General features: G+C 44.8%; 1 long non-coding RNA gene across 1 annotated transcript in view; it reads right to left on the reverse strand.

Moving 5' to 3' along the window:
• LOC309546218 overlaps positions 1-24982 on the reverse strand; it is a 1099142-nt gene that overhangs the window by 190120 nt on the left and 884040 nt on the right. The window lies entirely within an intron of this gene.

A 24982-nucleotide genomic window follows, 5' to 3' on the forward strand; every position in this document is an offset into this window, starting at 1 on the left:
GGTTTGCGGCTCCTGCTCTGTGGCTGGCCGAAACCGCGATGACATCATCCCACGCACCAGTCACGGCACGCTGCTCTGAAGAAACAGCATGGATGGCCATTTCTTTAAAGCGCATGTGCCAGTGAAGTAACTGGCTGCTAGGTCAGTAAATATCTCCTAAACGGTGCATTTTTAGGAGATATTTACACTACCTATAGGAAAGTCTTAATATAGGCTTCCCTATAGGTAAAACATAAGGGTGGAAGTTTACTTCCTCTTTAAGGTGCAGGTGTAAGTTCTTCAGGGGACTCTTGGGCTGTAGGCAGTGTCCATTTCTCTTTTTTGGACCTGTGGTTGCTCTGATAGTGGTTGTTGCTCTATTGCCCACCCCTCAACTGGACTGCTTATAGATGCCTCAACAATATATGAATTTCAGTGCTCTTCAATTAATGAAAAATTAAAAAGGATTTTTGTACTCACCATAAAATCCTTTTCTTTGAGTCCATTGGGAGCCACAGGTTCCATCTATCTGTGTTTATATTCATGTTCTTGGTACTGCTTGCTACAGATTGAGGTGTGTGCTAGGGCTAGCATACCATTTTTTGTTGGCCAGTCTCCAATCTCACTAGGTAGCAGGAAAACCCAATAGTTTCCAAATTCCTGGGTGCCTAAATGGACTCCAAGAAAAGGATTTTAAAATGATTACAAAAATGTTATTTCTTTCAGATGGACCTTTTCTTGTTAGCTGGAGCCACTGATTTAAGTTAGCATTTTACACTTTTTTTTTTATATTTATTTTGTGCTAAGATTCTTGGATCTGCAAACAAGTTCAGGCAATGCACTCCCTATAAAAATCTGTTCAAAGTTTGAGAAATAGGGAATTATTGGCCTACACATGCCAACCACGATAGGAATCAAGGAGAGCTTGACATACCACACTGGCAATTATACCATGTCAACAAGGAGAGCAGCTTTAAAAAACAATGTTTTTTTTACAGGAGATTAATAGTGCGCTGTAACCAAGATTACAAATAAGGTCTTGATATACAGGGAGAAAACCCTATCTGCATAGCAGTTGAATTTTTATACAGACATTGCTATTCTGCAACAGCCCACCTCCTACCTTTCATCAGTAATCTAAAAGCAGACCTGAACTAAAATACCTGTTTAATAGACTACTATGGACCAACAAATATATAAAACTTTCTGTAAGAAATAATCTAACAACCAAAAAGTTTATTTGTGCAAAATATAAAAAAAAACCCATGGTTAATGTAAATAATCATACTGCTAAAATCTGTGTTGTTAACGGAGAATATAAAGGTAACATTTCCTTACATGGGGGGATGAACCTGAACAATGGGATAATATTCTACAAAAAATGTCTACCTCTTAGACACTTCCCTAATTATTCAGTATGCTCATGATATACAATATATCTCAAAGGCTGGACCGATTTGATCACAGGGATTCCCTCTTATGACCCAGATAGAATTTACAGGATGTTATGGCGTCATACAAAATTATTTTGGTACTGGCAGGATATTATGGACATTATTAATAAAAATAATATTAATAAAATAAAAAAATTATTATTATATCTTAAACATGCATATTGATATTACCCCTTTAACCTCTGTTCTGGGGCTCTTTGAGGGACCAGATGACAATCATCAATCTTAGTGATTAGCTTACTTCCTGGCTAGGATGTGGTTGTTGTCCTTGCCCCTGCTTTTGAATTGTGACTAAAACGGGGCAATGCCTAACTTATCAACAGCTGGGCTGTTCCCATGAATTTGAGAAGATGTAATTAGGGTGGTGTCATGTACCTGATCCAAGGCCGAAATGCAGAGAGGGTTCCCCTTGCAGCTGAGTGCGATACACTCCTGAGGTTGGGACAGGAGGTGCAGCGCCCAAAGAAGCATTGGTTGCCAACAGGGTCAGCGGAGTAGACCAGTGGTCCCCTGAAGGATGCCAGGCAGAAGTCCTTCTGGAGTCTTCAGATGAACTAGACAACTGGTGCCGCCGGGAAACAGCTATAGAAGCAGGCTGAGGGTCAAACACAGTTAATCAGTCCGAGGGCACAGGCAGGTAACAGAAACAGGAACTATAGCCAAGGTCATAACAGGAAGGCAGGGACAAGGCAAATAGCAGAGTCCGTGGAACAAGCCGAGGCCATGCACTGTAGAGCCAAACAGGAGCAAAGTAGATGAGACAAGCCAGAGGGTCAGAGCCGGGAGAGGAGAGCAGACTGGTCAGGAGCAGGCTGGGTCATAACAGGAAATCAAAGGTAAGTAGCAGATGCACAGGTCACAGGAATGCTGACGACAATCCAGCAACTAAATGGGCTGAGCAGAGGTCTTATATAGGCCAGCAAGTGATTGCATCAAGACGTCTTGTGAGCGCTATTGCGCATGAGTGTTCGCGAACGCGCACTGCACGCGCACCGCGGCGAACCTGCGCAAGCTCATTTGCAAATCTTCGGCCGGTGCGCATGTGCGCAGGAATGCGCCTGATGCGCCCATCACGAGTACTGGCGGAAGTGCCAGTTTCCCCATGGCCATTCCCTGACAGGTGGTAAATACACCTGAAGTGGCACTGACATCTATGATCCTCCATTGATTGGTGCATTAAAATTTTACCTAGAATTTGCTATTCCTCCTTATTAGTAGTAAATAGTGTGTGGTGCTGCTTTATAATGCTTTAATCAGTGTATAAAGTGTGGGGTTGATTAGCTCGGTGGTAGGCGTGGATGACCCCTTGGGGGGATTCGTTACACAGGGAGATAGCCGAGAAGTGGTTGCAAACAACACTTTGGTTTATTCATGCAGTTTACTTCACACAAGTGCAAGCCTCAGAAACATCAAAATAAAATAAAACACAAAATAAATCCTTGCCACCGTGGGCGGCTACCTTCACACACTGGAACCTATCTAATGAAGTCTGTCCCCAACCTACTGTTGGGCAGACTTGGCTGATCATACAGCAGACTCTCAATAGTCCATGTTTTATCTTCACACAACAAATGTCCATTAATCATGTCCCTTTTCCTCTTCACATTGAACATGTTCCTTTGCTTGTCGCTTCACATAACAAACAGTTCATTGATTTCTTCCACATAGAAATAGTTCAAGACCTCACCTTGAGTAGTCTTCAGTCTTAATTAATTTCCCCTTCACACAGGAAATGTCCATTGGTTTCTTTTCACCTAGAAACGATCCAAGACCTCACCTTAAGTAGTCTTCACACTTGTTACCCTCCTCAGCTTCACATCGCTTCAGGAGGTCTTCCCCATGCTCACACAGCTTTCAGGGGGCACACATCTGACTGTCCTCCTCTCCCAGCCCACACGGCGACAGGAGGCAGCAATCCTTAGACTTCCTTTGGACAAATTATAGAGGCCTTCATTTCCTCATTCCGAACAGCTGAAGGCCTTTCAACTTCCTTAAGCCATCCTGGCTACCTTTTCAGCCGACACCCTATAGTAATTGGTGAACTTTCTACACCAGGTGGAAATGTATCTCCTGTCTGTGACTACATCCACAGATTTACCTGACTTCCTGTCACAAAAGGTAAAGATTCAAAAAAGACCTTTTTAACTTTATTTTTTTGAACGTATTCCATAGAGGTCTACATGTACCTAAACTTGGGTGACTGATAAAAATGAGTTACTGTAACAAACATACCACACTTACCGATATTGTGTTGCCCGGGGGCCCTACACAGGGTGACAATTTCCCCCGATCTGACCCCCACCCTAGTTTAATTTACCTGGTGGCCGGGCCCCGAGACCAGTGTATTTCTCCATCAGCCGATATAGTCTGCGCTAGACTGGTTGCTAGGCTGGCCAGCCGACTTGCATCTAGCAACCAGTGACCTCTCCCTCTTCCACTCACACTCCCATAACCTAATAGCTCATGTCCATGCTAAACTATTGCTAAGTTGGATGGAGGTTAATATATCATCCACTATCCTCATCTTCAGACTCCACAACATAAAATCATAACACTAGACTCATGGGCTGTGGCTATATTGTTCTCTCCCTCCAGCCCTCTTTCTTCATCCCTTTTCTCTCTCTCTCTCCATCCCTGTTTCTTTCTCTCTCTCTCCCTCCATCCTTCTCTCTTTTTCTCTTCCTCTATCTCTCTCTCTTTTTCTCTCCCTCTATCCCTTTTTCTTTCTCTCTCTCTCTCCATCACTCTCTCTCTCTCTCTCCTTTCCTCTTTCTTTCTCTCTCTCACCCTCTATCCCTTTTTCTTTTTCTCTCACTCAATCCCTCTTTCTTTTTTTCTCTCCCTCCATCCCTCTTACTTTTGTCCTTTCTTTCATTCTTTCTTTCTCCATCCCTCTTTCTCTTACGCTCTTTCCCTCTCCTTTCATCTGTCTTTCTTTCTCTCTCCCTCCATCCTTCTTTCTTTCTCTCTCTCTCCCTCCATCCCTCTTTCTTTTTTTCTCCCTCCATCCCTTTCCCTCCATCCCTTGTTCTTTCTCTCTCTCTCTCTCCATCCCTCTTTTTTCCTCTCTCTCTCGCTGTAACGTTCATGCGTTTTTGTTTGTGGATGGATTTACAGCTGCAGAATTATTACACTCAGTAGCCTTGTAGAGAATCTGTTGAACGACATATCCAACTCTCAGGACTTCATCACCGTGTACAGCCTGTTATATACTATATATATATTAATAGATGTTTAATGGAGGGATAGAGTATATGAGGATATATAGATGAGAGACAGGCTATTGTATGGTGAGCACTAGAAGTAGTATTAGGAGAGTTGCAGGTGATGGTAAAGCAGATAGGTTCTGATGTCAAGTATAGTGCAGATGGTAAGAGGACACAGATGGAGTATACTTTGACAGAGTAACCTAGTGCAAGGATAGTTGAAGGTAGTCCCAAGAGCTAACAGTCTATGCAGATGATAGTGAATAGATAGATACAAATAGTCTTGGTAATTGCAGTAGATGACAGTAGGAGATTGGTTAGCAAGAATCCCCTGTGGGGTACTTATCACTTAGATAGGCTTAGGAATAACAGTGTCCATTGGAGAGGGGTGATCCCGTAGCGAGATACGGATCACCAGCAAGGTTTCCGGCTTCAGTTCAGCAAGGGAGGTATGTCAGCAGCTCCGACTTCTCAGGCGTAGGTGCGATGAACATGTGGGTTTGAACAAGCGATGAGTGAGAGCAAACCGGCGATTGAAATAGCCGTTCATAGCGGCGCTCGGCAATGATGTCATCCGGTCTTAAATGTATATGCGTCCCTTGTTACACAAGATGGGACGCAATTTGGAGAGGAGAAATATGGAGACAAGGGTACCAGAGGTACCGGAACATTACAGTACCCCCCCCTTAAGGCCGGCTCCGGAAGGCCTCTAGAACTGGTTTTTCCGGATATTTCAAGTGGAAATTGCGAATCAGTCTAGGGGCATGTATATCGGAGGTATCCAGCCAGGTGTCATCTTGGGGCCCATAATTCTTCCATCGTACAAGATACTGGAGTCTTCTTCTATTGAAACGGGAATCCAAAATTTCTTTTATCTCAAATTCTTCTCCACCTTCCACTTGTACAGGAGGTGGAGGTGTGATAGTAGGCCTTATTCCTTGGTTAGGAACATGGGGCTTCAGTAGAGACACATGGAAGACAGGATGTATCTTGAGGTTTACTGGCAATGTGAGTTGTACTGCAGCTTTTCCAATAAGCTTCTCTATTGGAAAAGGTCTCAGAAATAGAGGTCCAAGTTTTTTACTAGGGATTTTTAGTCTCAGATTTTTTGTAGAAAGCCAAACAAGATCCCCAATGGCATATTGGGGAGAGGGTTTCCTACGGAGGTCGTAGTACTTTTTTTGTTGGCTATGAGCATGAGATATGGTATTGTTGAGTAATCCCAGAGAATCCTTTATCTGGGCAAGATAATCAGATGCCACTGGATTAATTGATGGCAAGATACGTGGAGGAAGGAGTGTGGGATGAAACCCATAATTCAGGTAAAACGGACTTTGCTTAGTAGTGCTATGAGTAGCGTTGTTATAGGCAAATTCCGCCAGCGGGAGGAGATCTGCCCAATCGTCCTGTAGATACGAAGTATAGCAACGCAGGTACTGTTCAATGCACTGGTTAACTCTCTCTGTCTGTCCGTTGGTCTGAGGGTGGTAGGGAGAAGTAAGTTTACGCTCTATTCGCAGTATCTGACATAGAGCTAGCCAAAACTTTGAGATGAATTGTGAATCACGGTCAGACAGCAGTGTTTTTGGAATACCATGTAACTTAAAGACATGTTTCACAAGTAATTTCGCTGTTTGTTTGGATGAAGGTAGTTTTCGGATAGGAGTGAAATGTGCCATCTTGGTCAGATGGTCCACTGACACCAAGATGGTGTTGAATCCTTTGGAAGGTGGTAGTTCCACTATGAAGTCTAAGGATACCACTTCCCACGGAACCTGGGGTATCGGTAAACTACAAAGTAACCCTGATGGTTTTGTGTTGTCAATTTTAGACCTTGCACAGATATCACAAGATGAAACTAACTTTTTTACGGTTGTCTTCATGTCTGGCCACCAAAATTGCCTAGTGAGTAGATTGAGAGTTTTAGTCATACCCATATGTCCTGCCATAGGTACATCATGCGACAATTCTAAGATCTTGGTTCGCATAGTAGGGGGTATGTATAATTTATCGTTGTAGTAGAGGAAGCCTTCTGCGTCAGTAGTTAGTTGTGGTGGAGGTGAATCCAACCCTATGCTGTGCAAAATCTTGTCCTTCAGGGAGCGAAGGACTCCGATAATACGCTCAAGTGGTATTATAGGAACTGAGAGAACCTCAGTGCAATCTTTCTCGGCTAGTCGTGAGAGTGCATCCGCTTTTTTATTTTTGTCTGCGGGGGTGTAAGTTACTAAAAAATTAAATCTCAGAAAGAATAACGACCACCGTATCTGCCGGTGGGAAAGAGTTCTATTAGTCTGAGGGTATTGAAGGTTTTTGTGATCAGTATATATCAGAATTGGCAATTGAGTGCCCTCAAGTAGATGTCGCCAATTCTCTAATGCCAGTTTTATGGCTAATAACTCCTTCTCACCTACTGGGTAGTTCACCTCGGGGCTACTTAATGACTTTGAAAAGAAAGCAACTGGGTGAAGAGGTGAGGTGTTTGTTGGTCGTTGTGAGAGAACTGCTCCTACTGCCATATTAGACGCATCTACCTCCAAGATGTATTGAAGGGATGGGTCTGGATGGCATAGTATGGGGGCAGTAGTAAAGCTTGATTTCAGCAGAGAGAATGCTCCATTTGCTTCTTTTGTCCAATTAAATGGTTTCTTCGTGCTTGTAAGTTGTGTGAGAGGTTTCACAATCGCAGAGAAGTTTTTAATGAATTTCCTATAGTAATTAGAGAATCCTAGGAACCTTTGTAATGCTTTGCGAGTGGTTGGCACAGGCCAATCCAGAATGCAGGATATTTTGCTCATGTCCATTTTGATTCCACTTTTAGATATAATATATCCTAGGAATAGTACTGCCTCTTTATGAAACAAACATTTCTTTGATTTAACATATAAGTTATGTGCAAGTAGTCTTGATAACACAAGTCTCACATGTTTTATGTGCTCAGGTAAGGAATGAGAATAGATAAGTATATCGTCCAAATATACTACCACACAAACATCAAGCAAGTCTCGGAATATCTCATTTATAAACCGTTGGAAGGCTGCGGGAGCATTACATAGCCCAAATGGCATTACAAGGTACTCAAACAGTCCGTATCTGGTTCTGAATGCCGTCTTCCATTCATCCCCTTTACGGATTCGAATTAAATTGTATGCCCCTTTTAGGTCCAATTTTGAAAAGAAAGAAGCCCCACGCACCTGTTCGATAAGTTCAGGAATAAGAGGTAAAGGATAACGATCCTTTATTGTGATGGCATTTAATTGTCTGAAATCAATGATAGGCCTAATGCTAGAGTCCTTATTGCAGACGAAGAAGAGCCCAGCAGCAGTGGAGGAAGTAGAAGGTTGGATGAATCCTTTTGCCAAGTTCTCATCCAGATACTCCTTAAGGTAAGAGAGTTCATCCTGTGAGAGAGGATATACATGTCCGTAAGGCAACTTGCTATTAGGGAGCAGATCGATACAACAATCATAGTCCCTATGGGGAGGTAGCATTTGAGCGTTTTTCTCAAGGAAAACCTCAGATAAATCTTGATAACACTTAGGAATAATGTCATCCGGCAGTACAGACAGGATCCTATCATGTGTGGGGAGGTTACACGTCGTCACACAATAGTGAGAAGAGAAGGCTAACGTTCTTGTTTTCCAATCGATGATTGGTTGATGTATGTGTAACCAGGGAAGTCCCAAAATGATTGGAAAATGTGGTGAAGTTAATACATCAAAGGTGGTGGTCTCCACATGAGACTCGTCAGCAGTTACAAGAAGTGCCTGTGTCTGACTGGTGATAGGACCAGAGGATAAAGGGGTACCGTTAATAAAACTAACGGAGATAGGTTTGGGTTTTGAAACAATAGGTATTTTATTAAGGGAGACAAAACAAATGTCAATGTAGTTTCCACAAGATCCTGTATCAATCATAGCCTTGGTGGTGATCCTAGTTTGGTCCCACTGCAATGTTAATTGAGCAAAAAGATAAGGATTAGAAAAGGAAGTTGTGAGTCCCCCTAGCAAGACATTTGAACACTCACCCTCTTTTCTGCGGACAAGAGGACAGTCGTTTACCAAATGATTCGGGGATGCGCAGTACATGCAAAGATGTTCGGTTTTCCTCCTGGCACGTTCAGAAAGGGTCAGAGGTGGACGTATCATTCCTACTTCCATAGGAGTAGGGTCAGCAGGCAACATCCGAGAAGGACTGGAAAATGGTGAGCCCATCTTCTCAGCCTTTCTTTCTCGTAGTCGTCTGTCAATATTGATACTGGTCTGGATCAGTCCCTCTAGAGTGCCAGGTAAATCCGCTCGGGCGAGCTCGTCTTTAACGGCCTCAGATAGGCCGAGTCTAAACTGCGTTCGCAAAGATGTGTCGTTCCACCCTGAATCAGGGGACCATCTTTTAAAATTCGCCACAAAATCTTCAACAGGTCTCCTTCCTTGTTTTAAGGCCCGTAATTGGGTGTCAGCGGTACTCTGCTTGTTGGGGTCTTCATATAAAGTAGCAAGTTGTGCTAGAAATAAGGGATAAGAATTAAGGAGTGGATCATCCTTTTCAAAGAGAGCATCTGCCCAGGCCCGGGGTTCACCCGTTAAATAGGAGATGATGGTACAAACCTTAATTGGGTCAGTGGTGTAGGTTAGAGGTTTTAACAAAAAAAAACAATCGACAAGCGTTTTTAAATTCACGTAATTTGCTCCGATCACCAGAAAACACTATAGGAGGGTTTATCTTAGGCTCACGGGGCTGAGCAGCAGGAGGCTGTGTGAGACGGCCAAGCTGCTGTCTCAAGGTCTGATTTTCATTTTGTACCTCTGCAAGCGCAAGGATCAATGCATCTACTTGCTGTTTTAATTGTAGTACATGAGTGGATAATTCTGCTGAATCCATATTTTTTTTAAAGGCTCGTTCAATCTGTAACGTTCATGCGTTTTTGTTTGTGAATGGATTTACAGCTGCAGAATTATTACACTCAGTAGCCTTGTAGAGAATCTGTTGAACGACATATCCAACTCTCAGGACTTCATCACCGTGTACAGCCTGTTATATACTATATATATATTAATAGATGTTTAATGGAGGGATAGAGTATATGAGGATATATAGATGAGAGACAGGCTATTGTATGGTGAGCACTAGAAGTAGTATTAGGAGAGTTGCAGGTGATGGTAAAGCAGATAGGTTCTGATGTCAAGTATAGTGCAGATGGTAAGAGGACACAGATGGAGTATACTTTGACAGAGTAACCTAGTGCAAGGATAGTTGAAGGTAGTCCCAAGAGCTAACAGTCTATGCAGATGATAGTGAATAGATAGATACAAATAGTCTTGGTAATTGCAGTAGATGACAGTAGGAGATTGGTTAGCAAGAATCCCCTGCGGGGTACTTATCACTTAGATAGGCTTAGGAATAACAGTGTCCATTGGAGAGGGGTGATCCCGTAGCGAGATACGGATCACCAGCAAGGTTTCCGGCTTCAGTTCAGCAAGGGAGGTATGTCAGCAGCTCCGACTTCTCAGGCGTAGGTGCGATGAACATGTGGGTTTGAACGAGCGATGAGTGAGAGCAAACCGGCGATTGAAATAGCCGCTCATAGCGGCGCTCGGCAATGATGTCATCCGGTCTTAAAGGTATATGCGTCCCTTGTTACACAAGATGGGACGCAATTTGGAGAGGAGAAATATGGAGACAAGGGTACCAGAGGTACCGGAACATTACACTCGCCCTCCATCCCTCTTTCTTTTTCTCTCCCTCCATCCGTCTCTCTCTCCTTCCTCTTTCTTTCACTCACCCTCCATCACTCTTTCTTACTCTCTCTCACCCTCCATCCCTCTCTCTTTTTCTCTACCTCCATTCCTCTTTCTTTTTCTCTCCCTCCATCCCTCTTTCATTCCCTTTCTCTCTCTCTCCCTCCACCCCTCCAAAGTATCGCAACTTTAATAAATAATTCATAGTGCTTTCGTACTGCGCCATTTCAGTCTGTAGTTTCTTGTTTTTCAAGCTCGTGTTATATTGTCCAAACATTGTGTTAATGTTTAAACACTGATTTTGTTGGAGGTACCAATAAATATAGCCTTATCGATAATTAGCATTTTTATTCTCGTGGGTGATTGTGTAGGCAGGGCCCCAGTGCACTACATTGCCCGGGGGCCTTTAATGCTCTTAAGATGGCACTGAGAAAGCCCACTGTAAACATTTTCATCACCACAATATTTCTTACTGCCACCAATCAGATTCCAGGCTACCTTGAGAGTTTAACCACTTTCGCTACTTTGACTTTAAATACTGGGGTTATTGAAGCAGATAGCTGCCATAGCCGCGGTATTTTTTTACAAGGCGGGCAGTCCGCTTTAACCAAATGGGTTAACTTTTATGGGCGGTGGGAGAGATGCCCACCCCTTCCCGTCACTTCCTGGTCCTTTTCCCTGCTTACCGGAGTGGTCGGTAGTGGAGAAAACGATCCGATCCCCCGTGCGGATGGACAGAAAGTCGAGTGAGGGCAAGATGTCCCCCACTTGACTCTATGCCCTTGGAGGGCCGTAGCAACGTGAAACATCACTTCCACCTAACGGTCTTAAAGGGCTAATTTTTTTTCTTTTTTTATTGCTTTTAAGTGTAAATGTATGACCTGGGGTCTTTTTTGACCCCAGATCTAACATTAAAGAGGACCTATCCTGCCTTTTTCTATTACAAGGGATGTTTGCATTCCTTGTAATGGGAAAAAAGTGATCAAAAATTTTTTTTTAAAGGGACAATGTAAAAATAAAATATAAAAAGTAAAAATAAATAAGAAAAAAAAAATGTAAAGTGCCCCGTATGCAGTATAGTTTCCTGGAAGAACAGTTCCATTGACCTCTGTAAGTGCTCTGAATGCAATGCATTACTGAAAATGCAGATTAAAGTGTATCTAAACAAAAGTTATTTTCTATTTCTATATTTAGTTTTAGATAGAGTAAGAATGGATTAGAACTCTTTACAGTTTTTTTTTCATTTTCATTTTATGTTCCTTTGTAGAAATGTCATGTCTTACCCCATAGACACAACAGGTAGTAAGGATGCCTTTTCAAAGTGAGGTAAATCTTCTGCTAGTTTGAAGTTTTTCTCCTTTTAAAGTTTTTCTTTCTATTCCTGTTCTGGTAACAATTGATCATTTTGGATTCTACCTCAGGTTCAGTCCCAGTGACAATGCTCACCAGGACAAATTAAAAGAAGAATCTTCCCAGCAGGGAAACAGATAACAAGAAAAATCAGGCAGGCTTGTTAACCCTTCCCCACTCTATCCGTAAAAAAAATAATGCACTTGCGTCCAGGCTTTGGTGTTCCACGACTGGGAGGAGGGACAGGGCCAGTGTCAACATAAGGCAATCTATGCTGAATCCCGGAGCCCAGTGAGGGAACAGGTTCCGCCACTGAGCTCCAGTGACTTGGTACAGGGTGCTCTAGTGTGGGTTCACTTAGCTCCCATCTCTTGTGGGATGCTTGGGGTCCCCACCAACTGCCTGCATACAGCCCTCAACAAAGCCTCCTCCTCGGCTCCGATGTTCTCCTGTACACAGACAGAAGGAGGAGGAGCAGTGGAGGAGAGACATTACAGTGCAAGAGCCGCATTGATTATCTGAGGTCTGTGTTTATGAATGTACATACATAGTGGAGGGGAACACAGTAACTGGGAGGGGGGGGGGCAGGTAATAAGGATAGTGATGGGGGGTAAGAGGATATATGCTGGGGGGGGGCATTTGAAATCCCCCACAACAGCTAGCACAAGTCCTCTCCCCTCCCAAAGCACCCCCCAGTACATATCCTCATATCAACCCCCCTCCCCCAAATCAAAGAAATGCCGCCTGCCACATAGGGGACAATTGTTAAGTCTGGGACCCCTGGCACTGTAAGAGATGTAGGGCAAGTGTTAAGATCTTGGGAAGGTCCTTCCAAACCCAGTACAGTTAGGAGCCACTTGTGACCCACCCCCATGCCCCAGGGGGCCCATGCAACCCCCTGTACACCTGGACAGAGGGGGCAGTGGGGGCAGCATATAGAGGAACTGATCTCCTCCATTTTCCTACTTCAGCCTTTTAGCGGCTGCAAGAGGAAAATGGAGAGGTTGGGTTCCTCTACATGCCGTCCCTCCTATCCACCTCCTGATCCTGTGCTCTCTCCTGGCCCCCTCTCATCCCCCGCAGTGCTGCCTGTTTCCCTCCTCCCCTCTCCCGCCGGCTGCTGCGGGGGGGGGGGATTTGTCAGGAAGCAGAGCAGGGAAGGGGTCGATAAATATGTAATTTACTGGCCCCTCCCTTATCTGCATGAATAGAGTCAGCGATCAGCAGGGCCGCTGATTGGCGGGGGGCCACCAGCCCTCCTGTAGGGGGCCCTGGCACACAGGGGGGCCCCAACAGCACAGGGAAATGCTGCGGTCGGGCGGAGGGGCAATTACAGAAGGAACCCCTGTGCAGCTCTCTGCAGCAGCTGAAAGCCAGTTTTCTCCCCCTTCTGCCAGCTTTCAGCTGCTGCAGGGAGAGACACAGATACAGGGCATCATTCCTGTGATTACTTCTCCGACACCGATCCCCCCCCTGTTCTGCCTGCTCTTGAGCCCCTCTTCCCGTGTGCACCCCTTTCACTGTGCCTCCCCCTCCCGCAGTGCTGCAGGCTTCCCTGTCCTGTAAAAAACATAAAAAATTAAAAAAATGAAACATTGTAAAAAATTATGTAAAAAAAATGTCAAATAAAATAATTGTAAACATTTTAAAAATAATTGTTTTAAAAAACAAATGTAAAAAAATATCAAAAAGGTCTAATTCAAACAGGTTTTCTGTTATGTTTGTGTCTGCTTATATTGATTTTAGTGTATTTTTACTGAAAATATCGTCTTGATAAATTCGGGGAGCTGCCAGATAGGCTCCGTGATTTCTAACAACAGCCCTGGCGATCAGTATCAATCACTGACTCTGTCCATTCATAACTGAGGCATAGTAAGTTGTGTTCATCCATAACTGTGCTTACTATGCATCAGTTTGTGAATGGACTGCAAGCTCTGCACAGAACTATTCCCGTCCATTTATTCTGTACAGCTGAAGCTGCAGAGATGGAGATTGAGGGCTGTGTCCTCAATCTCCTTTCTCTGTCTCAAAGCTGGAACATCAGTGGTGTGTTTAAATCCCTGATATTTCACCAAAGCCCCCCAACATGGTTCCAAAAAAATAATTTAAAATAATAATAAATAAAATAGTAAAAAGAAATAAAATGAAATTGTAAAAAGAAATGATAAAAATAATAATAAAAATGAAAAACCACTGACACCAGTGGTGTACATACTGGGGGTTAGGGGGGCCCTTTATGGTTTCCTCCACTGGGGCCCCCGAAGGTTCTAGTTACGCCTCTGACTTTAACAAGAATATTAAACACAAAAGCAAACATTTATTATATTGCAGGTTACCATTTTTTTTAGATGTGATGGATGCATTTGTTTTCTTTTTAGGCTTTCTTTCTTCTATTTTCTTCTGGGACTCCAGCAAGCAGAAAGCTCTCCAGCAGAATGTATCATTTTACCTGGAAGAAACAAACCACTTGACAATGGCAGGGGTGATTAAAATGACCAACATTTATGTATTCATGCCACACCTTTATCCCAAAAGGAAAAAAAATATTTTCTGTAACTGATTCTAAAGTGTGAGCTGGAGTTTGGCTATAATTTGTTAGTGTATCCAAATCTCTTAATACATTTAACAATACCCCCCCCCCCCCCAACTGACAATACTGCTGTGCCTCCTGTTCTCAGATGCAGCTGTCACATCTAATTGGTAAACTGCAATATATTACATTTTCGGTTTTAGGTTTAATACCCCTTTAAGGTAAACTGAGTGAAAACCAACTTTAGCTCAGCTGCAGTTTGTTCATTGTGTATGTCACTGATTGTATTTCTCAAATTGCTCTTTAAAAAAGGCATAAAAGCTTAAGAAAAATCTGCAAAGTACAGTATTTTAAAATGATCCCTGTACTCTGCTGTTTGAATGCCAAATTGAAGTAAACCTGACTTGCTGTGAAAGTTATAAAGTCAACATAGAAAGTTAAAAGCAGGCCTCTTAAATGTCCTGAGCTGGAGCACTGCCAGCACCTCTCCACCACTCTCCATAAGTCTTTAAGACATCAGTGAACTGTATAAGGGGATACAGGAGGAAGCGTGCCAAACTGCTGAAGGCTGCAAACACATACTGAGAACCCCAGGTTCACAGGCTCCTGGCACACTCAGAAGGACATAATAGAAAAAGGATGCGTAAGCACCTTTCAGTGCCCGCTTTAGAATTGTTGTTCGCTTTATAACTTACATAGTAGGCAAGTTTACTTTAAATATAGATACCAGTGAAAAAACAGTACGTGGCTGTATGCCAAGAAGATAACAGTATTGTTTTTATTAGTTAGATAGTGGTCAAAGGTCCCTGAGCTTCCAGCAAAAATTATATAAAATTGTGCAAGTTAAAGTACCTATATAGTTAAAACGTTTCTTTCCCATCCATTGAGGGATACGGGTAGCTTTCATCACTGCCATCTACAGGAGGTTTCTTGCTGGTGTCCTTGCGGAATGGACATCTTTTGTTTAGCTCTGCTCAGGAAAAGTCTAACCTATCTTTTTGTTAGCTTTTTTGTTTCATTTTTCTCTTCAATCAAGATTCTTCTCTTCATCATTGCTAGAGCTAATCTCAGAGGCGTAACTAGAACCTTCAGGGCCCTGATGCAAGAAACCATGAAGGGCCCCCCAGACCCCTGGCCAGGGCCCTTACCTTCAAGCACAGGGCTCTTCCCACTAATCCTGGGGCTCTTTACACTTGTTGCATGGCCTTTTATTACGGTCCCGCAGCAGGATTCTTTCACAAGTTCTGCAGTGGGCCCCCTTCCTGCAATCTTGTGGGCCCCCTTCCTGCAATCTTGGGGCCTCCCCACAGTGGTGCAATGCCAGGGTCCGGTCGCAAGTGTGACCTTTGCGATCCTGGAAGTTCACCCACTGGTTTGCTACCGGGCCCCCTGGAGCATGGGGCCCGGTAGCGATTGCAACCCCTGCAACCCCTGTAGTTACGCCCCTGGCTAATCTCTATGTTTTTAGCTATCTAAAGCAGCCTATCCGCAGCTTGGCTTTCAGAGTACCATGACCCAATTGGATATTAATTGAACATTGCAAGGCCATCCTGGAAATTACCCTCCTGACACTGGGTTTCATGTACAGCACTTTTCAGACCCTGTTCTGGTAACAATTTTGCCATGGAGAGCGAGTGAGTGGGTTGATCAGGCTGAGTACCAGGAGTTTCCTCATCATTTGGATCACTGGGCACCTTCATAATACCTCACCAGTCTCTACTGGGGTTATTTGCTTCTTGGCCTTTTGGCTAAAAGTGTAGTATCTGTTCTTGTCAGTGTCCAGTCTGGCCTTTTGGTAGGAATGGCTGGCTGTATAATTTCCCTGATGGTATGATGGGGGCTCTGAAGGATATTACTGGCTGGAACAGAAACAGGGGCGCACACAGGCAGTTGAGGCACGGGAATAATTCTGCTTGGAAAATTGTAATGGCCTAGTTCTTCCTGATTTAAATGGGCTTACCTTGTCTGGCCATGGGCTGGGAAGGCAGAGAGTCCGTGGTGTCTGTGCCCCTGGGAGTGGTCGCCCCAAGGGTGCTTTCAGTAACACTTAAGTTTGGGGCCCCACTGTGTGAGCAGGTACATGGTCACAGCACTAAATACTTTTTCTGCACTGTGCCTCTATGGGCTAGGCCTTTTGGCTAAGTTCAGGGCAATTTTTGCTACCATGCCTAAGGGCCTAGCTCAGGGACAATGGCATGGCCACTATTTATTTAATTTAGTTTCTCTTCCTCAGGTTTGTAACTTTTCACTTTTGTGTGTGGTTCATTTTCACTGGATAGAGTGTGTGTGGCCATCAGGTTTCTTACTCCCCTGAACAGGGGGGTTTCTCTTTGGGAGAGCCCCTTGACCTAGTTCTCCAGGGTCTGCTTTGGCTGGCCATGAGGTGAGGGGTCCGCCAGGCCTTTTGACAAGGTGGACCAAGTTCGAAATCTTGTCCCTGTCTGGAGCCTTGCACTCCAGGGCTTTCGGGTAAGTTTCTACGCTTTCAGGGGGTGAACAAAAGCACAAAATCAATAAGTGCACTTTTTTGTGTGTTTTCACATGCACCTTTTTTGTACACTTAATGGTTTTAGTTTTTCGCAACCACTGCGGATATAAAAAAAAGTGGTTACCATGGAGTGCTGACATCATCCCCTGGGTAGATTGTTACTTGTGCTCTGGCTTTCCCACCATTTAGCGTCCAGGAAGCATCCCCTGGCCGCTACTGCTTTGCAAAGAGCCATGTGGAACTCTGAGCTTTGATCCATTCCTACTGCCAGTCTACAGTGACTTTGGTCACTTCTGGCCATCTGACCCTAACCAACTGACAGCTGTCTGAGATTTTAAAAGTATCTTAGGCCTTGCCTCGTACCCTGAGCGTATTTGTATCTTTTTATAGACATGTTTTCCAGTTTGACCTTAGCTCACACTCTCCTAATATTCCCTTCCAAAAGCACGGTAGGTACTAAACAGATGTGCATTAGAATACTGTTTCCCTATGATTATAGGATTTACCTTGTCATCAAACATCTCCTTAGTTTGCTTTATTGACCAGTGTCTACACTACTATCATATCAGACGTTGTGGCTAAATTCACCCATGCTACTACACCTTCCCCTGCAAAGTCTATTGCTGATCTGCCCACAACCTTAGAGGCAGCTGGGCCATCATTTGCAATGGCAATTTGTGATTCTGGCTCTGGGTTACTTCAGTTTCTCCCTGACAAGAGTGAGTATCTTGGAGGAATTGCAGTCTTCTGCTATTGTCCTAGATATAAAAGAATTTGTTTTGGCTTTTGTTTATGCGACGAATGCTATTCAAGAGGATCAGTTTGATGTTTCCAGTCTAGGATATTTAAAATCTCCTACAGCAGAAAAAATGCCGTCCCATTACACTCACTCTTTGAAGCATTCTTCCATGGGGACGTCATTACATTTAAGGATTCTGCTGTCCAACAATAAGAGTCCCTCCCTAAAACCCAGTTCTTGCTGGTGAGCTCTGCCCTTTGCCCTATTCTGGCTGTGACCTTAATTGTTCAAACCAGGGCAGAATGGTCTCAGTTCTTAAAAAGGCATCTCTATCCCCTGACAGTAGATCTTTTCCTCTGATCTTTGTGGTCAGCCAAGACAGGTATTTACTTATCACTGTCTGCCTCTCCAGTTTGTCCCTGTATCTCAAGTTTTTTCCAGGGTGCTCGTCCCAGTATATACCCTAGTGCCTTCTCATGGTACCCTGTGGGACACTTGGACAACCTTCTGTGAAAACATTCAGGGTGGGCCCTAGTGAACAACATCGTCTTAGTGGTCCGAATTTCTGCTGGATTTTGTGTCATCAGAAAGTGGCGTTGGAAGCTTTTTATTGGCCAAAGTAGAAAGTTCTGTGGTAGGGGAATTTACTGCTCCCTTGCTCTTATGTCTCCTTCCTTTGGTCATGAAGTTGCCAGTCTCTCAGCTGTTGCAGGAGAATTATATGTCATGTTTCATCCTCTCTGAGGCACCTACTTTCCTCCTGTATGTTCTTAGACTACCTCAGACCTTTCTTCCCACATTCTTTAAGTAAGGTCCTGTCTTCAAGAGAACCTTCGATCAACATTCTGGAGTCCCCTATCCCTGGATCGCTTAATGAACAGCATTGAACAACAGTGGCGGCTGGTGCTCAAAATTTTTGGGGGGGCGCAAAAAGAAAAATGTAATAGGTATTGCTTCGCGTCAAAAAACGCAGTAAAAAATTCCGTGACTTTGAAGTCATGGTACAGGCATGGCACAGGTGATGGTATAGGCATGGCATAGGTGATGGTACAGGAGATGGTATAGGCATGGCACAGATATGGTATAGGCATGGCACAGATATGGTATAGGCATGTCACAGGTCATGGTACAGGAGATGGTATATGCCCCCTTTCAATGCAGAGACCAGCGTACATGCCCCCTTTCAATGCAGTGACCAGCGTACATGCTCCCTTTCAATGCAGAGACCAGCGTACATGCCCCCTTTCAATGCAGAGACCAGCGTGCGTGCCACCTTTAATGCAGAGATCAGCATGTGTGCCCCTTCAATGCAATGAATATTGTCCTGTGCCCCCTTCAATGCAATGAACACTGTGCTATGCCCCCTTCAATGCAATAAACACTGTGCTGTGCCCCCTTCAATGCAATAAACACTGTGCTGTGCCCCCTTCAATGTAATAAACACTCTGCCACCTTCAATGCAATGAACACTGTGCTGTGCCCCCACAATGCAGAGTTCAGCGTGCATGCCCCCTTCAATGCAACTGTGCTGTGCCCCCTTCAATGCAATGAACAATGTGCTGTGCCCCCTTCAATGCAATAAACACTGTGCTGTGACCCCTTCAATGCAATGAACACTGTGCTTTGCCCCCTTCAATGCAATAAACACTGTGCCACCTTCAATGCAATGAACACTGTGCTGTGCCCCCACAATGCAGAGTTCAGCGTGCCTGCCCCCTTCAATGCAATGAACAATGTGCTGTGCCCCCTTCAATGCAATAAACACTGTGCTGTGCCCCCTTCAATGCAATAAACACTGTTCTGTGCCCCCTTCAATGCAATGAACACTGTGCTGTGCCCCCACAATGCAGAGTTCAGCGTGCGGGCCCCCTTCAATGCAATGAACACTGTTCCGTGCCCCCATCAATGCAGAGTTCAGCGTGCGAGCCCCTTTCAATGCAGAGCGCCACAGCATTGTCCCCAATCACTGCAGAGCACCACAGCATTGTCCCCAATCACTGCAGAGCGCCACAGCATTGTCCCCAATCACTGCAGAGCGCCCACAGCATTGTACCCCAATGATTGCAGAGTGCCCCAGCATTGTCCCCCAATGATTGCAGAGTGCCACAGCATTGTACCCCAATGATTGCAGAGTGCCCACAGCATTGTACCCCAATGATTGCAGAGTGCCACAGCATTGTCCCCCAATCAATGCAGAGACCAGCGTGCGTGCTCCCTTCAACCCAATGCACTTACCTGGCGGCGGCGGCTCGGCTATCGGCGGCGGCTTCTCCCCTCCTCGATCCTTCGTCCTCTTCTGCGGCGGCAGGAAGGTGAGCGGCTTCTCCCTCGTCCTCTTCTGCGGCGGGAACCGGCGGGCGGCCTCTCCTCTTCTCTGCGACAGGAACCGGCGGGAAGGTGAGCGGCGGTGACGGTGAGTGACTGACGCACGCACCGCCCCCATTGCGACGTCAGCGATCGGATGTCCTAATTGATGATTGGTCCAGGCTGGAGACTGGACCAATCACAGCCAGGACATCACGAAGGTGGGGGTGGCCAAGCGATCTTTCCTGCGCCCAGGTTACGCCCCCAGAAGGCAGCCAATCTGCACCTTTCTGGGTCGTAAAACCCACCCCCCCTTTAGCCACCACATAGGCCGGCGAACCGATTTTTTTTTTTTTTTTTATATTGTTCTTTTTTTGTCATTTTTTTCCCTTTTTTTTAAGGGGGCGGCGCCCTGGCGCCCCCTATGCATGGGCCGCCACTGTGAACAACATCACAATGCCAGAGTATCTCTAATATCGGTAAAGAACTGGTTGTCTGGCTGCACCGATAAGGAACTGGTTGTCTGGCTGTGGAAAGAGGTTTGGATCCATATCTAGACAAAAGCTTCTATCCAAATCATGCCTGCTATGCTTACGTCAAGTTCGGTCTTGAGGAGGCACGTTTCTCCCAATTGGCTGCTTCTGGATATGAGGAAGTGATCCAGGCATCTGGGTATGTTTCTGATCCTGTGTTGCAGGTGGAAGTTGTTGATCCATCTATGGCCAGCCTAACTCTTCCAATAGGAACACCTGTTCTGGTGACCATCACTGGGAAGGTAAATCTTCTTAATGGGACAAATACAGCAAAAAAAACTGATAGAGGTTTTACCCAATCCCTACAGTATTGAAGTCCTAGTTATAAAAACATTTAAAGTGTGCTGATGTCACAGTAGTTCTGGACCCTAACATTCCAAAGAGAGGCTTAGGTACACCTTGTCTAGCATGCCTCAACCACAATTGTGGAACTGCAATCATAGCATATATGAGCAGTGAAAAAAAACAAAAACAAAAAAACAGCAGAGCAAACAAAAAATAAATAAAAAAAAAATAACTAGGGGAAGAAAGAGAGGTAGTAGGAGTTAAAAAGAAGTAATAATAACAGATAACTAGTTACTTGGGGGTTAATAAAGGGTTAAATTGGAAACAAATTTTAAATGACATTACAGTCCTCTTTCGTACAGGAACTCCTAATTCAAAAAGGGGGACCGGGCTGTCCAATTGACAGCCTTGCCCTGTAGATTATGGGTTCTGCTACTAATTGTACAGACCGCTACTTGCCGAGGGATTCAGTGTGCATGTTTAAAAACTGGTACTGTGTACTCATTGTTTTATGGGGACCTTTCTACTGACGCCTTCTTGAATTCTTATCCAACGGTCATATTGACTGTTGTAAGCTTTTCCGCAGTTGTATATTCCTGACTGCCTCCACCCGATTTCCCCTTCCCCCTCCTGGTCTCTTTTCTTTTTTTTCTCTCCTATCCTATCTAACCTTCTCTATATTTTGTCTCTCTAATATCTTGTGATAACCTGCCTCACTTTTGTGCACACATTGGGCCCTCATTCCCGACCCTGACTTAATGTCATTTTTGTGAGTTATTGCCACCTCTAAGTTTGCTATGATTACTTGTAAATTTTGACTTACAAGTAGTGTTGAGCGAACACGGACTGTATTATTCGTGTTCGTACCGAATAATTGGATTTTTGTTACCCGAACACGAACACGGACACTTTACTGTATATTCGGGTAAAAATCCGTGTTCGGTCGTTTTATTTCCGGGTTTTGCATGCTTTGGCGCTCTTTTCATGGCGGGCTTTTAACAGCCAATCAACAATCGTTTAACTGGTGTGCCTTAAGCCATCCCAGCCATGCCTGCAAATGTCTCAGTAGCTGTGATTGGCCGTCTGAAGCATGTGACCAAGTCTTTATAAGTTCGAGGCAGCCGCAGCGGCGTCATTATGCTGCTTAGATCAGGGACAGAGCACACATCAACGTGCTGGCTGCTGATTAAGGAAAGATAGGCAGGAAAAAACCATTTGTGTCCGGATAGAATTGAGGGACAGGTCGGAGTGTTTAGGCAGGGCGAGTTGTAGGCATTTTAGGGATAGAGTCTGCTGAATTATAGGGTCAGTGTCTTCTGCAAACTACAATCGATATTGCTGTGTGGGGGGTGGGGTCTGCACTCAATCCTGATCTACGATCTCTTCTCAATCCTGTTAGGGAGAGGCTGCTGCTGAATTTTAGGGTCAGAGTGTTCTACAAACTACAATCGATATTGCTGTGTGGGGTGGGGTCTGCACTTAGTTCTCCTGATCTACGATCTCTTCTCAATCCTGTTAGGGACAGAGTCTGCTGAATTTTAGGGAAACTGTGTTCTACAAACTACAATCGATATTGCTGTGTGGTGTGGGATAGGAGATAGGCAGGTGTCAGTGATCCACATCCATTTTTCTGTGTGTGGGCTGCAGTGAACACAATCTTTTTGGGGTGCAGTGAACACAATCCTTTTGGAGTGCAGTGAACAAAATCTTTGTGGGGTGCAGTGAACAAAACCTTTGTGGGGGTACAGTGAACACAATCTTTGTGGGGTGCAGTGAAGACAATCCTTGTGGGGTGCAGTGAAGACAATCCTTGTGGGGTGCAGTGAACAAAATCTTTGGGGGGTACAGTGAACACAATCTTTGTGGGGGTGCAGAGAAGACAATCCTTGTGGGGTGCAGTGAACAAAATCTTTGGGGGGGTACAGTGAACACAATCTTTGTGGGGTGCAGTGAACAATACCTTTGTGGGGTGCAGTGAACACAATCTTTGTGGGGTGCAGTGAAGACAATCCTTGTGGGGTGCAGTGAAGACAATCCTTGTGGGGTGCAGTGAACAAAATCTTTGGGGGGTACAGTGAACACAATCTTTGTGGGGTGCAGTGAACAAAACCTTTGTGGGGTACAGTGAACACAATCTTTGTGGGGTGCAGTGAACAAAACCTTTGTGGGGTACAGTGAACACAATCTTTGTGGGGTGCAGTGAACAAAACCTTTGTGGAGTGCAGTGAACACAATCTTTGTGGGGTACAGTGAACACAATCTTTGTGGGGTGCAGTGAACAAAACCTTTGTGGGGTACAGTGAACACAATCTTTGTGGGGTGCAGTGAACACAATCTTTGTGGGGTGCAGTGAACAAAACCTTTGTGGGGTGCAGTGAACACAACCTTTGTGGGGTACAGTGAACACAATCTTTGTGGGGTGCAGTGAACAAAACCTTTGTGGGGTACAGTGAACACAATCTTTGTGGGGTACAGTGAACACAATCTTTGTGGGGTGCAGTGAACAAAACCTTTGTGGGGTACAGTGAACACAATCTTTGTGGGGTGCAGTGAACAAAACCTTTGTGGGGTACAGTGAACACAATCTTTGTGGGGTGCAGTGAAGACAATCCTTTTGGAGTGCAGTGAACAAAATCTTTGTGGGGGTACAGTGAACACAATCTTTGTGGGGTGCAGTGAACAAAATCTTTGTGGGGTACAGTGAACACAATCTTTGTGGGGTGCAGTGAAGACAATCCTTGTGGGGTGCAGTGAAGACAATCCTTGTGGGGTGCAGTGAACAAAACCTTTGTGGGGTACAGTGAACACAATCTTTGTGGGGTACAGTGAACACAATCTTTGTGGGGTGCAGTGAACAAAACCTTTATGGGGTACAGTGAAGACAATCTTTGTGGGGTGCAGTGAAGACAATCCTTTTGGAGTGCAGTGAACAAAATCTTTGTGGGGTACAGTGAACACAATCTTTGTGGGGTGCAGTGAACAAAATCTTTGTGGGGTACAGTGAACACAATCTTTGTGGGGTGCAGTGAAGACAATCCTTGTGGGGTGCAGTGAAGACAATCCTTGTGGGGTGCAGTGAACAAAATCTTTGGGGGGTACAGTGAACACAATCTTTGTGGGGTGCAGTGAACAAAACCTTTGTGGGGTACAGTGAACACAATCTTTGTGGGGTGCAGTGAACAAAACCTTTGTGGGGTACAGTGAACAAAACCTTTGTGGGGTGCAGTGAACAAAACCTTTGTATGGTGCAGTGAACACAACTTTTGTGGGGTACAGTGAACACAATCTTTGTGGGGTGCAGTGAACAAAACCTTTGTGGGGTACAGTGAACACAATCTTTGTGGGGTGCAGTGAACACAATCTTTGTGGGGTGCAGTGAACAAAACCTTTGTGGGGTGCAGTGAACACAACCTTTGTGGGGTACAGTGAACACAATCTTTGTGGGGTGCAGTGAACAAAACCTTTGTGGGGTACAGTGAACACAATCTTTGTGGGGTACAGTGAACACAATCTTTGTGGGGTGCAGTGAACAAAACCTTTGTGGGGTACAGTGAACACAATCTTTGTGGGGTGCAGTGAACACAATCTTTGTGGGGTGCAGTGAACAAAACCTTTGTGGGGTGCAGTGAACACAACCTTTGTGGGGTACAGTGAACACAATCTTTGTGAGGTGCAGTGAAGACAATCCTTGTGGGGTGCAGTGAAGACAATCCTTGTGGGGTGCAGTGAACAAAATCTTTGGGGGGTACAGTGAACACAATTTTTGTGGGGTGCAGTGAACAAAACCTTTGTGGGGTACAGTGAACACAATCTTTGTGGGGTGCAGTGAACAAAACCTTTGTGGGGTACAGTGAACACAATCTTTGTGGGGTGCAGTGAAGACAATCCTTTTGGAGTGCAGTGAACAAAATCTTTGTGGGGTACAGTGAACACAATCTTTGTGGGGTGCAGTGAAGACAATCATTGTGGGGTGCAGTGAAGACAATCCTTGTGGGGTGCAGTGAAGACAATCCTTGTGGGGTGCAGTGAACAAAATCTTTGGGGGGTACAGTGAACACAATTTTTGTGGGGTGCAGTGAACAAAACCTTTGTGGGGTACAGTGAACACAATCTTTGTGGGGTGCAGTGAACAAAACCTTTGTGGGGTACAGTGAACACAATCTTTGTGGGGTGCAGTGAAGACAATCCTTTTGGAGTGCAGTGAACAAAATCTTTGTGGGGTACAGTGAACACAATCTTTGTGGGGTGCAGTGAAGACAATCCTTGTGGGGTGCAGTGAAGACAATCCTTGTGGGGTGCAGTGAAGACAATCCTTGTGGGGTGCAGTGAACAAAATCTTTGGGGGGTACAGTGAACACAATCTTTGTGGGGTGCAG

This window comes from Pelophylax lessonae (genome assembly GCF_965119305.1).
Source record: "Pelophylax lessonae genome assembly, chromosome: 2".
In the NCBI taxonomy this organism is placed as follows: domain Eukaryota; kingdom Metazoa; phylum Chordata; class Amphibia; order Anura; family Ranidae; genus Pelophylax; species Pelophylax lessonae.